This window comes from Watersipora subatra, chromosome 2 (assembly GCF_963576615.1).
Source record: "Watersipora subatra chromosome 2, tzWatSuba1.1, whole genome shotgun sequence".
In the NCBI taxonomy this organism is placed as follows: Eukaryota; Metazoa; Bryozoa; class Gymnolaemata; order Cheilostomatida; family Watersiporidae; genus Watersipora; species Watersipora subatra.
In genome coordinates, this window is record NC_088709.1 from 42,671,160 (window position 1) to 42,686,782 (window position 15,623).

The window sequence follows — 15,623 nt, forward strand, 5'->3', positions numbered from 1 at the left end:
AAGTTGGTCAAGTCTAAACATCAAGTCTATACATTACTACATTGAATAATGATACTGTTTACCTTTCAGAAATAGTGAACCTCATTTTATGTACCAGAGAACTGAGGAGCAAGTCTGTTTTAGACCACAGTCTCTACAGAAAAGAAACCTCCCTTCATCCAGTATACTAATCAGTAGACCTACTCAGAGAACTAGAAGAGTAGAGAGAACATTCTAGTAAAGTGAACTGTGAGTTAAAAATACTTGTTATAATTTCTGTTAGATCATTTCCTTAAGGTAGAGTCTGTACAATTTGTTGACACCAAGTTGTTATGTGGAGTATTTCATGTAGACTCACCAAGTGTCAGGATATTTGAAATGTCAGCCATCTTGTCGCTCATATTTATTGTTACCTTATTTGGACTCAGGCCAATAAACAACTATGGTCTCTACCACTCAGTTGATGTAGGGTAAAAATAATTGTGTTTTATTGTTTACTAAATACTAGTCTAACTTCCTAAATGCTTCAACAAATCACGATTCACTCACATGTCTTTCAAAACTCTCTTGTAAGTATTTACAGATCGTTATACTTGATAAGTAAGTCTATACATTCAATTATATATAGTTATGATTTCGTTACTATATGGAATAAAAATATTGTTTGCTTTTTTTACAGAGTGTGAAGCTGATTTCATGCACCAGAGAAGTGAGGAGCAAGTCTCTCCCTGACCACAGCCTCTACAGTAAAGAAATCTTCACTTACATTCATCTCATCCAGTATACTAATAGGCAGACCTACTCAGAGACCTGAAAGAGTGGAGAGAATATTCTAGTAAAGTGAACTGTGAGTAATACATACTTGTTAAAGGTTCTGTTAGAACATCCCCTCATGGTACAATCTGGTAACACCAAGTTGTTATGTAGAGCATTCTATGTAGACTCACCAAGTGTCAGGTTATTTGAAATGTCAGCCATCTTGTTGCTCATAGTTATTGTTACCTTAATTGGACTCAGGCCAATAAACAACTATGGTATCTATCACTCAGTTAATGGGTAAAAATAATTGTGCTAATAATAATACTTCAACAGATCACGATTCACTCACATGTAAAGACCATTTGATGAAATTATAAACATTTTAGTGGTACTTTTGCATAGGCATCATTTGGCAGAACTAGCATGAGATTTGACCGAGAATAAAAAACTAGGCCCATAAATTCCTAGAATATTTCATTTTTTGGAAGTGCACAAACTCATCGAAAGAGTGATATTATTAAAACTGACCAGAAGAGATGCAAGTGAAGGTAGTCTTTATTCGACTTGACAATGGTTTAGCTTCATTCAACACAATAACGGAGTAATTTAGCTGTGAGTCTTTGTGTCATTGTTTCATACGTAAGGTTTAGATCATGTTAATTTATTGGTCAGCTGCCCTAAACTACAAAAAACCTTTTTACACATCATCAAATAACTAGTGTAAACTGTAGCTTTTGGTTTAGTCATAAATAATTATACATGAAAGTTTATCTAGCTATTGGCAAACTGATGCTTCAAGTTAATTGGAATTCAGTGATCATACATAAAAGATCTTAGCAACACTATTTTGACAAATAGTTCCACATAAAGATGTTTTAGCAGAAATCCGATTTATTATTTGTTTTTTTACTCTGACTTAATTTTTTGACCTGCAAAATTATTGATGTCAATGATGACTGCCCCAGAGTTTCAAGGTTTGCTTTCCTATCATTGTTACTCTCTTGGTTGGTATTCTAAGCTCCATAGACATCAGGGTGTTTGCATTCTCTATTACTGAGCCAGCTCATGCATATGCCAGGTTTTAGTTTTCTATATCTATCAAGGGTGCACAACTCTTAGCAGTTGATCAATGCGACCCATTTTATTTCTTCTCATATTATCGTGGATAAGCTTCATATTCCTCAATCAGATACATAACCAGGTGATGTCCACACAGTGCTTTTTTCTCATCTATTTACTTTGGTTTGTTCAGATAAACCTCTGTGTTATCCATCTATAAGTCCTCCATCTATAAGTAGTCTGACAGAATGCCTTCATCCTACAGACTACATTCTTATAGCCTTACACTTCCCTCTATTTAAGCTAGCCAATGTGTCTCCTTAGCAACACAAAAACTATTTAATTGTATCTGTTCAGTCATTTCTACGCAATCTCACATCAATGTCACTACTTCTGTTTGATGTTTTCTTACCAAGAAAGATTACATCTGTTTGCTATTTTAAATTTACAACTTGCACTTTAGAAAATTCCAAGCTTTGGCCTTTGACCCTTTTGAGGAAATGTGAGAAGTAGAGTGGTATTTTATGACTGCAAAATCCATACATACTATAGTTAACCGCTGGTAGTCTGAAATGACCTTGACACTTATTCCCTTATTACAAGTATTTATTAAGTACACATTAACATATGCTGACAGGTATTATTGCTATAAGCATATAACAGCTGATTATATACAGCTATAAGAATATGATATAACATTTAATGTCTTCTATTGTCATATATTCTCTCCTCTCTCTCTCTTTCTACTCATGTGTAACACATCTGTATGTATCAACTTATATAAGAGAGCTATTGTAGACTTTACTAAAATACTTACTCCTTAACTATGACATTTCTGTTACTAGTATCATCTTCAAATGTTATTCTAAAGTCTAACTATCCATTAAATATTATATAAGGATAAAAACAGTGTAGATAAACATGAGAGAGTTAGCTAGGATGATATAAGTGTGATAGGGGTATGTTATATGAGCTCCAACAAATAAAAATGTACTCAAGGTTTAACCTAATAAAGCACGAGTTATACAACATGAGTGTTGCATAATGCAAAGTTATTCAATTATGAGATTTCGATATTTCTTGAGGATTTAGGAAACATTTTCTCTTGCTTGGGTGAAAAATTGCTGTTCTGCTGGAAAGGATAATGCCAATTTAGTGAAAAGCGGTTGTCTAAAAGCATTAAAAAAATGTCATTTGCCTTATTCACAGATGTGATTTGTATCATGCATAGCAACGCCATCAAGGTCATCACTCAATGTGTCAATCTTTTGACACGAAGGGTTAAAAATACTTGCAAATTTTACAAATCAGCATAAAAATGTGTCATATGATCTCAAAATTGGTTATCTATATGCCGAGCCTGCATCACACAAGAGATTGAGCTATCAGATATTCTAATTTAGGAGTTGAAATTTGCTTATTAGTATTTGCTATACAAGTACATGTAGGGTATGGAATAAAATTGTATTTAAATAAGGCTTTAATATGATGCCAGTTTGAAACCTACACACAGTTTTAACAGAACTTTTTAACTCTGCCAGATGAGCTATCATTCCCTTCATGGTAGATTTTATTTAGTATGTCTACCAGGGCTGGATATAATCCATTTTATCCTTTACATGCCATTATGAACATAATTCATTGAGAAAATCTTTTCTCTACATAAAACATCAGTTTTGATAATTTTGATAGCTATTTTCATCAAATTAACAAGTTTATGAAATCAAGACAGCCACCATTATTCCTAGCAACCAATTTTCTACCCAAAAACTCATTGGGAGTTGACTTGGATCGAATATCACAACATTTTGGAATCAACACATCACAATTGCTCAATGGGGCATATAGACACAAATGCAGCAAATAATTCATGCTTTAGATTTTTTGCATACTACTGTAAATGATAGATTTGACCGTGAGGTATGTTTTTACTTCATGTGGCTCATATGTGAGATTGAAAGTAATGTATATTAGTAGTGACTAGAAATTCCCCTGTCATACAGCCCACGACCAAAGTGATAATGGAAAAAAGATAGGGTACTGCTGGTTGTCGAAAAAGTAGTTACAACAGGTCAGAATTCTACAAAAGTAGAATTCTTTAGTTATGTTGTAGGCTTCGCCTACAACATAACTAAAGAATTCTCTGAATCAGATGAGTTGTTGTTATTAATTTGAGTAGTGTGTTGTTGAACATTAGCATTTGATGTTGATGGTTGCTGTGAGGACCTTCTATTTTTCCTCCTCCGTAATAATTGGGAGACATGTGGACGGCCACTGCAACGACGTGGTGTTCTGGGCGGTTGTACGTCCATGGTAGTTGTCAAGTTGTTTTGAAATGTAATTCAAAAGGTCAATTATGCTAAACAAAAGGTTGTATAAAAATCAGACCTAATCTACTACTATCTCAAACCTATGTTTTACAACAATAAAATAAATATTAATTCAAGCTGTAGGCCTAACCTACTGTACGTAATTTAACTAACAACAGCAATAATGACATATGTTTATTATATCTCTGAAATGAAATACTAAAATTAAAATGGCAAGCTGCCGTGTAATATACACAGTTTGAAAGTTGTATTGGAAAGTTAAAAGTTGGTTGTGTTGAATGTAGAATGGTTTTGACAGCGATATGTAACAGAAAGCAAGCATTAGCATTAACACGTCTAGAAGTTTTCTGCAAACTGGAGTAAAATAAAGAAATATTCTTGTCACGAAGGAGCATTGTAGTTTGGCCCTAGCTTGTAGAAAAGATCTAAAAAAATCTGGCTAATGTTCTAGATAATTTAATGAAACCTTCGGTAATTTGACAAAAAACATAGACTGATAAACTGTGTACCACATTTTTGTATCTGTAAATCGGTCTACGCCTCAAACAGTCTACGTTAATTAAAGAAACCTTCGGCAATTGGACAATGCCATCATTATATACTTTGATGTTGTAAATTATAATGATTATTCTTATAATTAAATATTATAATAATTTTTTTATAAAATCAAATAATTAAATCGAATAATAAAATCGGCAAAAAAGAAATGATTACTTTTCAGTACTTCTAAGTTAATTACAGAAACCTTCGAAAATTTGGGAATGATATAGACTGGTGAAATGTGCACCTTTTTCTCGTGAAATTTGGACGACTTAATAGTTCTACTATCTGTCACACATCCTTATCGGCGTTTTGTTGGCCTTAATTTGATTAGAAAAGATTTGTCAGGTTTTTATTTCGATTTTAGACCATATTAATCTGTCTATTTATGTATAAGATCAATCAGATGGGTTAGTTTTAGGATATTGCCGTAACCTTTCAAAGACTTGGTAACATATTTAAATATGTTTAAATATGTTTAAATATGTTTTGTATCATTATTATACCTAAACGACTCTACACAAAAAAAATGGTTAAATTTGTTGATGAGATTTCGGTACAAGGGTTTGGTAACGGCCGTTAATGGGTAATTTTTCGGGAGTCGTGTGCACATATGCATTTATCATAAATCTCCCAACCAAATGCTTCGCTCATGTTTGGTTGTAGGATTATTGTACATGTAGTAGTGATTATATTAGTAGTGATATATTGAGATATAGTAGTTACTTGTTGTGATATGTCATACACAATACAAACATAAACATATAGGAATAGTCTTTTCCTTTGATTATTGCTATTTGTTGTATTTAACAACACCTACACCCAGTAAATTACAGCTACCATTGCAGTTATCCTATTGCACTGCAGTGCCATTTGACTGCTAATATTGCATTTCTCAACCATCAGTACCCTTTCTTTTTTTCCAATGTCTCTTTGGTCGTGGGCTGTATGACAGTGGAATTTCTAGTACATAATACAAACATTATATTTACATGACATAAAGAAAAGGTTAAAGGCCAAACAGTGATCTGACTGTTAATTCATTGGCAAGCTGCCTTAAACAACAACAGGAACCTTTTATTGACATAAAATAACTGGTCGAACCAGTAGATGTTTTTAAGCAGTGACAAAATATACAGTTACCAACAAACTGAGGCCTCAAATAACCTGAAGTTTGGGGATAATGCATAACAGATTATATTTAACAACATGGTCTTCACAAATTGATTCGTAATGATGTGCTGTCTGTATATAAGTTTATTTTTCCATCAATTTACTTTGGTTTGTTCATGTCATTCTTTGTCATTCATGTCATATCTACTCACGCTGATATCAATGTCACTTGCTCTGTTTACTGCTTTCCTAACAAAGAGGATTACATCTGTTTGCTATGCTTTTGAAATTAAAACATTCCACGCTTTGCCCTTTGAACCTTTTGAGGAAGGTTCAAAAGGTTCCCATACATAGGGAAGGCAAGGTGGGGCTTATTGGGAAAAAAATCAAACATTGATTCAAATGGACTTTTTCACAGCAATTTATATGTAACTCAAAGAAATTATGAAGTATTACGTTAAGCATCTTTTGTTACAAAAATAATGCCATTGGATGAGTATTTTAGAATTTATCCTCATTTTTCTGATACCATTCTAATGTCCAATTTGCCCCGATACCAAAGTGCATGGGGACAGTAGCGGGGTGCTTTGAGACTATATATTAAACAACTGTAGTAGCACTAAATAATAAAGACAAGTCTATTTTGGATACTTTATTTGAATCATAAACTATTAAAATATTAAAAACTGCAGTAGCATGAAACAATAAAAAAAGTCTATATCAAATTTTTTATATAAACCTTGAGTTGCATTGGTACAAGCTGTAGGCCTATGCATTTAGAGTTATATGGTTCACATCTAAATGTATTGACTTAAATCAACACCAGATGAAAACTGTTCTGCCAGTCTCTGAGCCCCATCGCACTTAGTAAGCGGGGACAAATCATGATGACTTGGGCATCATCAACATCGCATCTTTCATCACCATGAAGTATCGCGTCTCACTTTGTACTTTTAAGAACTTCACTTTGGAGATATTCTCAGGTAAACTTCTATCTTCTATGATTCCAACATAGTGAACCAATGTCTTCTTTGAAGTGTACCGTATCAACACAAAATCACAACAAAATCACAACAATGTCTTCTGGGTTTACTGTTTCATTGCACTTCTCAGTCTCAGACTCGCTATCATCATCAACCAAATTGTGCCAATGAAATGTTTGAATCTTAATCCCTTGTCTCAGAAGTTGGAGATCTCAATATTTGTCTTATGTTCATGTTTACTTCTTCGGATCCTTTAGCTAGACTATTAAGCAGAATAATTAATTTGACATAGTTTCTGCGGGTTTTCTTTGCGAGCCGGTGGCTTTCGAAACGGGTGAAGCTGCTCTGGTGTAATTGGTTCATCTTGATTAGCTATTAGGCTAGCCGCTGAAGTGGAAGGCATGTTTGGCTCACTAGCTGACCGTAAAAGCATTGTTTTCACTGGGCTGTTAGATTCAGTTGCTGGAAACTTTCTGTCAGATACATTGGCTGCCAAAAAGTCTGCTTCTGTAAAAACATCAAGGTTATATGGTGAAAATCCAATCGCTTTAAAACCTGCAGTTATATTCGCACATATATTCTAGAGAATGGCCCTGTTCAATTGCATTCTTTGCTTTGGCAACAAAACGCAAAAGTGTCAACTTCTTAAATTTAAAGTTGGTAGCCTCTCCTCGCAATGTAAATTTTCTATCTAACAACCGTTACAGTTGTACAGCAGCTTTTTATGCTCATCTGTATGGCTAATGCTTGTGGTTGGTTTTCAATTACGTACCGTGATTCTCTTGATTTTATGCACTTTTAAAGCAAATAGCAACTACTGACCCTTGTTACTTATTGCTAAGGCTGGCATGGCCTTGAAAAAGTGCATAGTACAGGATTTAACTTTCCTTGCATTCTGGTAATTCTAAACAAACTACGCAAAAAAGCATGAAGACTCATGAGATGCATTGGGACGCTTGGGTTGCCTTGGGACATGTCCCGATGCACCCCAAAAAAGCAATATACCCTAGAGGATAAAAATATTTGATGGATTTAATAATTTACAAGTTCGCGTACAGTAAAATCCGTGGATTATTAAAATCCACGAATAATTAGTTTTATTTTTAACACAAGGAAACTTAACTACTACCTCAAATAAAAACCTAGCCGCTAGGCAGTGTAAACATTGCTGAGTTCTAAACTTTTCAACAATCATTGCCGGGGTTTTGAGTTAAGCCCATAGCCAATGCATTACGCTTCTTTACAAAGTCTTTCAAGGTTGTCACAAGTTATTCGGAATTCGGTCCAGCATCAGCATCAAAGAAATCTCTCCTGCTGTTCTTTACGTTGAAAAAGCTCATAACCTACTACAAGTTGTTGGTTCACCAAAGGCCTCCAAATCGATGAACATTCATGAAGACCTCTGGATGCAGCCAAAAATTTATAGCTTAGCATGATCGACATAGATTTCTCAGCTAAATAAAAACCTAAACACATGGTATACGCATGTGAGGGTTTTACTCTATTGCTAGCTACGTTCACGAATTAATTTATTCGCGAATGCGTTCATCCACACATAATTTATTTCGCGATTATCCATGAAAAGACGATTTTCGCGAAATTTAACTCCGCGAATAATTTCATCCTGTAAGGTATATTGCAAAAATATTATGCTTCAGCAATGTAAATATAATGATAATAAAATCATATAAAAAACATGCTAAAAATTTAGCCTTGAAAGACAGATTAAATTTGGTGTGTTTGATAAACAGTGTCAACTATATTCCATTGGTTATTCTGAATGTTTACCATGAGATTAACAAGAGATACCCTCACCGGGCATCAATAGTTACTCATTTGTCTCATGCTTGGAGTGATGTGGCTAATAACTACAACTTTACTACTATATTAGAGAACATTTATAAATACTTATAGTTGCTGTGGCCACTACTACTGGGTTCACTAGTTCAGCCATGTCTATTGTTTGGGCTACTAGAATGTTCCATCATTAGCCTGTCACAGGGAGAGGTACTACTAGTACTGATGCTATTAAAGGTTGACTTGCAACAAAATTCACATTACAGTTATTTGGTATCAAAAGATTCGCCATGTTTTACTCTATTGTGTTGTAAGTGCCAAATATGTGGGAATGTGATTAAAAGCTCGTAAAAGCTTAAAAACGAACAGAAAATCGCAGCCACACGAGACCGCCCTAGTTTGGATTCGTTTTCCAAAACGGCTAAAATGTGACGTATGTGTGCTAAAACGGCTAAAATGTGTGCGAGATAGTTTATGTTTACACTTTCATGCATCCTTATTCGTCGAACTATTTTCACAAACATACTTCACGCTTGCGATAAAAACCATGTCTATTGTTCTTACGCGTCTATTTTATCGGCATCGTAATGCTGCAACTTTGAGCACTGATATCTCAAAACATAGCATAAAAATATATTTAATTTTTTAAACTTAGCTTGAACGATTGCATATCATTCTCTGATAAAAATGATGAGCTTTTTGGTCCGCTATGATGGTTGAAAAATGCTGTAGAAATTTTTCGCGCCATATAGCGGGAATTGTAAGTCACATGATCAGATAATGTTAGTTTCAGTTCAAGTTTGATCTATCGCAAATAGCAAACACGCTATCTCATATTAAACTTGTTTATTTCAATTCGTCATAATGTCTAACGCGCCGCATAGTGTTTGTGCAGCTGCCAAGCTGAGAAGCACCTTTTTTTGGCCAAGAGCTGAGAAAAGACCAGACCTTCACCGGGCGTGGAGCAACTGGGTGAAGCTGGATGTGACAAACTTTATTTATTCGCCTGCTTACTCTTACCTTTGTTTTCGCCAGTTCAAAGACGACATGTTTTCTAACCTGTTTGCATACTCCACATATCACCAAAGCACGTGAGTAATTTATTTTATGAACTACTTGTATTAGTAGTTGTAACTCGGGTTATTATCTAGTATTCTCCTAATTGTACTGTATTAATCTATATTTAATATAACAATATTAATGTCATTTAATTGTAATATTATATTATTAGTATTTTATCTTTTTAATTACGTGTATTATTCTTATTATAATAACAAAACTAATTCATACTGCATATCTATCTGTAAAACGTAATATATTAATATATAATTGATAAAATAATGTTGTTTCACGATTAATTTCGCCAAATTTCTTAACCCCACTCACTTATAGATATGTTATATAAAATAGTTATTGTCATTTTCTGGTATCATCGTTAATAGCATATTAATATTATTAGTTGATTATTATTAGTATTAGATGAAGAGTTTGTGCCAACCACTGAAGACTGGGAAAAGTTTGAGCGCTATGTTGGCCAGCATCAAACGCTCTCCAATTACATGTAAGATAGAGCTGAACTAAACCAAACTTGACAAAATATAAAAAATATCCATAGAGTTATTACTCACATTTTATGTTTACAATATCATGGATTCTGATAGGGTTTTGTAAAATCTGTGTCATGATTGCATGGCTATATATTTATTCTTTTTCTGATCAAGCAAATATGATATAATAACATGAAATGATATTGTACAAATCTTATTGCAAGTCAACTATTGTGTTGTGATTTCAGAACCGAATCCTCCTTCAAAGAGGAGAAAATAATAGTAAGTGTGACAGCACTCCAGCGACTATTTCACTGTCACACCTGCGCCCTCCCCTGCTCATTCACGATGGTGCGAGAAGGCGGATGGGTAGAGTTCAAGGTTACATGTGCCTCCTGTCACCGATCGTACACTTGGGAAACAACTGCCAGGGTGAACAGAGCTCATGTCATCAACCCCCTGCTGGCAGCTGCATCACTCTTTTCTGGCGGATGCCTTACGCAGAACCTCCGTTTTCTGTCGCTCCTGAACATCGCAATACCAAGCCACAGCGTTTGCCTCTACCAACAAAGAGAAAACTTACATGGTGTGAGTGTTAATATTTACTCATAAACTTGGAAAATGTGAGTAAAAGCTTGGCACACTAATTGAATAACAACATTTAGAAACAATTTTTTTTTTGAAATGAAAATATGTCATCCTTCAAACAAAATATATAATTCAAAATTCTGATTCTTCATCATAATATAGCACAAAAAGGGGGAAGAGGATTCTACATTCTTAGACTAATGATAATGATACAAATTAATCTTGTATAATGAAGTTTTACAATATATTACAGTGTATTGCTGAGCAGTACACCCTGCATAACGAGGGATTGATGGCAGCAATCGATTGGGAGCTTGATTTGGCAGGTGACGGTAGATGCGATAGTCCGGGGCATTGCGCACTATACAGAGCCTACACTATGATGGATCAGAGCTGCGGTTTAATAGTCAGCAGCCATCTTGTCAAGGTAAAACTTTGACAGTTTTTACTTCACAGCCTGACAAAAACCCAAATTTTTTAGTAGTTATCAATACATAAACATGAAGTTGCTCATCTAGCTAAATAGTTCATTCAAATAATGTGAAAGTAATTGTTGGTCGTAACTTTCTTTACTTTGCAGTCAACGGAGACCACCAGCTCTAACACCATGGAGCTGAAAGGCTTCAAGCGATGCCAGTCCGATCTAATTTCCCACGGCCTGAGAGTGAGGTCCATTACAACGGATGTTGTTACAAAGGTTGTGTGCATACTGCAAGCTTGTGTTTTGGCTTATGCCGCAAATTTGTCGCCATGAGCGACGGCCTCTACCTGCATGCTTGGTGTCTAAGATTCGGGCTCTTTTCCCACCAACGGATGATGAAGAAGAGTTTGCAGACTTGCAAACAAGATTTGCGGCATAAACCAAAACACAAGATTGCGGTATGCACACAACCTTTTCCGAGCATTTGGCGATGGCTCTCCAAATGGGAATAGATTATCTACCAAAACAACTATTGAAAAACAATAATTGCTGATCATCAAAATAATCTCGATCTTTATATAATAAAATGATAAAACTAATACACTCTCTACTGTAGTAAGTGTACAAGCCAAATATACCAGTTCTCCTTGTGTTCCACGAGTTTAGAATATGTGTGTTCAAGTGATGCATTAAATGTGTAACACAAGAATTGTAGATAATGCTTGACACATTAGCATAGCCTTGGTGTTGTTGGCATTAAATGAATATCCAACTCACTATGATATCGCAGGTAATTATTCCACCTCAACTCAAGGGGTGCAGACGCCACAAATTCGTTTACACCAGGATGCATACGCAGGCATTCATGCTCCCCTCGGTCAAGGAGACAATGCGAAAACTCAGCATAATGGCAGCACAAACATTCAGGAAGAGATGGCATGTCTTGACAACGCTCGCAGGCACACCACTCTGTAGCCGGTGGTATTAGCTCCTAAAGAAATGAACAGATATGTCTATGGAACCATAGCTAATACATCAGGTCGATGTTATCCAACAGTATATCAGTGCAGCACTAGATTTAAATATTAAAATTGTTAATGTTGTCATTCGAGAAAAATCTGTAATTATTTTTTCGCAATATTGAAGCGATAATTATCATCATTAAAATCATATATAATAATATTCGTTCTATCACTCTCAAGCTAAAACTATTACTACTAGCTAGCTTGGCACATAAGAGCTGGCTAGTGGCGGTGCTTACTTGCTGGGAGGTTTGATTCTGTTGAGGATCTTCTTCAGATAGAGCGTCAGGCTCAAAACGCCAGGGTCTTAACTCTTCAGAATTTGACATTTTTTATGATCGCAACTCAGACATGAATAGTCGAACGGAATGGCCAAGCCGAAACTGTAAAGTAGCGAGCATCTATATTTGATACGGGGTCTTAGGTAAAACCCGAAGTGATTATCATAAACTATTGCTACGATAAGTTTGATATTGAGCTTTTTATTGGCCTTTCAATTCACGCGAGAACATCACGTGACAAGACAATAACCATACAGCGCGGATACGTCATCGAAATCAAAAGATTCCAATCTACGGCGGCTTTTTGTTTTTGAGCTTTTAAGAGCTTTTAATCACATTTCCACATATTTGGCACCTACCACACAACAGAGTAAAACATGGCGAATCTTTTGATACCAAATAACTGTAATGTGAATTTTGTTGCAAGTCAACCTTTAAAGCAGTGGAATGTATGTGTCTGCAGCATTTTCCATAACTGTTTTCAATTACACAGAAGTCTCCTTAGTAGTCAGAGAGCAGGACAACCCTATCTGTCATAAAAATAATTTCTATTATTTTTTTCAACTTATGCAATATGATGCGTGCAAAAGATTCTTCAGTATTTATATATTGCCTGTTTGAACGTTGCACTCTGTAACCTCGTTGCTTATATACGTTCGTGTTTAAATTAGATCTCATCAAATGGCGGAGGCGTAATAAACAAGACGATCATTGTTGCCATTGTGACAAGGAATTTCACAGACTGTGATTGGATGATTGGAACAAAACGTCATAATCCGCCAGATTCCTTAGAAATGGCGGCTCAAACTAGTACAATGTGCTGCGTACATTGTGTGCCCATGCTACTAACCTCAAGTGATTTAGTAATTCTATCATCTCAACAGATAAAAACGGTAACCGAACGTGTTGACCACTATAAGTTCAACGATTTGGAACCATTTTCAACTATTGCTAGGTAAGCAGAACTAATTAATTTCATTATCAAACAAAGACCTCGTTCGTTCACCGCGATAGCCATTAATTCATTGTTATTGAATATCAAGAACGATGTCCATATTAATATGATGATTAAATCACTATTGACTGACAATAAATTCTAAGCAACTAACAAATGTCATCACGGACCATATTTTACATGTGGTGTGGTTAAATATTCCATTGTATCTTGTTGTTTTATTCGTTTGAATTTGAGGATCATGATGATCTGTCAATCAAGGCCAATCTACCTTACATGATTTGAGCTGAAGACCTAACATGAGGAAACGCTCAGATTCAACTCAATAATAAGCTATTAATTTTTTACTACTTTCTTGTCGTGTGATCTGCCTACTAGATCCCAGTGAATTATTATATGAATCAGATTTGATATTATATTATGTTATTGACACCAACCATAACAGCCCTGACCCTAGTTTGTATGTGGCATAGCCAAAAAAAGGTGGGCTCTACAACTGAAATGTTTTGTAGAGCACTCAGAGATTTGATGGACAGAGGTGATGTGCTTCAAGCGCATCAAAATTGTTACATTAAGTTCACCCATAGAAGAAACTTGAAGAGGGCACATCCTGAACAACCAGTAAGTTTAATGACTTGTTGTGTGAGACACAGCGTCGTAGCTTCTCGACTGCCTGTCCCTACCAACTTTCTCACTGAAAACTATCAAAGTTTAAATACTGAAATGTTGAATAAGATCACACTGGAGTTCATCCTGCAGCCACATTACAAACTGATGTTGCCTTTTGATGACCTTCATGCAGCTGTATGATTATTATGTAACTGATATTTTGGTTAGTTTTAAAATTTTATATAGTGTCATGCAGATCTTATACTGTATTATTACATTATATTCTGGTGTATTATATTACAATAACTGTATTATGTTGTATTGAACTGCGTTGCAGTAAATTGTTTTATAGGATTTATGTGTCGCATTATGTTGTGTGACATTATATATTAATACGCATTTCATTGTATTTTAATCTATTGAGTTATATTTTATTATTATAGTGCTCACATATCAAAATTTTATTACCTTACAGAAGTATGCGATGTATGAGTTAACTAAATATTGTTGTGGCAAGAGCTGAAGGGTGTACATCTATTCCTTTCATGTAGGGCTATGCACATTGACTACACATGAAAATCAGTCCTGTACCTCTTCCTATTTTTAAGTTTTAAATTTATACCTACATGCTTTGATAGATCGTCTTTTTCTGATAGGTTATGATAGATAAATATTGCACCATAAATGTAAGTTCTTATATGTCTTTATGATAATTTTGTATTTTGAACTCATTGTATGTAATGGATGTGATTTTTTACTTTGTAGTCAGCCGCCAAGGACTCAATATGACAGACATTTTTCGTCATCATCTTATCCACTGGTCTGCCAGGAACCTCTTCATACTCTTTACAATGGGACCTGTACAACTACTGATTGACAGGCTATACTGTATACCTCATTGGGTACACTGGTTGTGACGCAGACTAACGAATTTAAGGTTTAATATTTGAAATGAAATTATTATATTGCTGAGCAACACGTGACAAGCATAAAGTATTTATTATGCTTCTCTTAGTGCTTTTCGTCGGTATATGTTATTTCTTTTTTATTTAACTGACATATATGAAATCTCTTGCTTAGTTTTAAATTTATTGTACGAGTAGTGTGCTAAAACAATATTGGTGCAGTATGTTCGATGACAACTAACTTTATGGATGATTAATAAATATCATAGGACTTTGTATGTGTATTTTGATACATTGTATGATAATTATATTATATAGCATGCTTACCAAGGTACACAGTCTGTTTATCATGATACATCGAAAACTCTCAATCGATTCTAGAAAGAATTTTGCAAAGTATTCAATAAAACCATTAAATAAAATCTTAAAGCTCATCATCACTGTCCATATGATTACCATCTTCAACCTCGTCATTCATTTCATTGCTGCAGTCTACGCAGACACATAGACTTGTGCAAACTAAAGATGCAGTTTTGCATTATCATCGGCTTTCACATCTACTCTTTTTTGCATGAGCAACTAGTTCAATGGACAAACTGCCTGGGAATCGCTCTGTGTCCATCAGGAAACCACTGCACAGAATTCTTAATCGTCTTTACTCCAGCCATGATTTGTGGGATCAGGCGGCATAATTAGTAGGAGACTGGATTAATAATGACTAGGTCACAAATATGC

At 35.0% G+C, this 15,623-nt stretch overlaps 1 long non-coding RNA gene across 1 annotated transcript; it reads left to right on the plus strand.

Moving 5' to 3' along the window:
- Window positions 1-13,185: 13,185 nt before the first annotated feature.
- Window positions 13,186-14,898, plus strand: LOC137388731 (uncharacterized). The gene is made up of 3 exons (XR_010978007.1): window positions 13,186-13,374; window positions 13,887-13,995; window positions 14,749-14,898. It is a non-coding gene; the product is annotated as an uncharacterized lncRNA (long non-coding RNA).
- The last annotated feature ends 725 nt before the right edge of the window (window positions 14,899-15,623 follow it).